General features: G+C 44.3%; 1 long non-coding RNA gene across 1 annotated transcript in view; it reads right to left on the bottom strand.

The window, feature by feature from the left end:
- Window positions 1-396, bottom strand: part of LOC107718066 (uncharacterized) — a 16,327-nt gene extending 15,931 nt beyond the window's left edge. Inside the window, exon 1 of the long non-coding RNA XR_001637378.1 lies at window positions 319-396. This is a non-coding gene — a long non-coding RNA (uncharacterized LOC107718066). The remainder of the gene's footprint in view (window positions 1-318) is intronic.
- Between the last annotated feature and the right edge of the window lie 379 nt (window positions 397-775).

Raw genomic sequence — 775 nt, forward strand, 5'->3', positions numbered from 1 at the left:
AATAAAAACCTAAACATCTCTCCGCCTAGCTGGATCTGGCCACAGGGCCTCGTCAACATCACAGGCTATATTTTCATTTGCAAGGCAACGTGGGAAGAATCTTTTGGAGTGACGAATCCACCCTTGTATGGATGCTGCTTCAATTTGATCACATGCTTCCTCCATAGCTTGAATGAGGGCCATCTGGACATAGGGCCAGAGATCATAAACCTTCCACCGCCGTGCTGAGAAGAACTCCTCGATGGGGTTTAGGAAGGGGGAGTATGGCGGAAGGTATTGAACTGTAAATTGTGGGTGTTGATGAAACCAGTTTTGGACCAGAGCAGAACGATGGAAAGCTACATTGTCCCAGACGACAATGTATTGCATCTGGTCCCTTTGGTTTGCTGCTGTGATAATATTGTGTAATCTATCTAAAAAAAATTTAAGAATGAGGTCAGTGTTGTAAGGACCCAAGTTGGCATGGCGGTGGAGGACCCCATTCTGTGTAATGGCAGCACAAAGGGTAATGTTACCCCCACGTTGCCCTGGTACATTGACAATAGCCCTGTGGCCAATGATGTTTCTTCCCCTTCTCACTGTTGTCAGGTTAAATCCAGCCTCATCAATATACACTCTTGCGGGACTTCCCGCAAGAGTGTATCCATTTGCAAAACTCTCTGAAATACAGCAAAATATCACATTGTGTAGATCAATATACTGTAGGTCTGCTATACAGTAAAATTACATGTACAGTAAAAAGGTTATGTGTGCAGTACACAATACTACAGTCAGT

The sequence above is a fragment of the Sinocyclocheilus rhinocerous genome, unplaced genomic scaffold (assembly GCF_001515625.1).
Source record: "Sinocyclocheilus rhinocerous isolate Xijiao unplaced genomic scaffold, SAMN03320098_v1.1 scaffold964, whole genome shotgun sequence".
Taxonomy (NCBI): Eukaryota; Metazoa; Chordata; class Actinopteri; order Cypriniformes; family Cyprinidae; genus Sinocyclocheilus; species Sinocyclocheilus rhinocerous.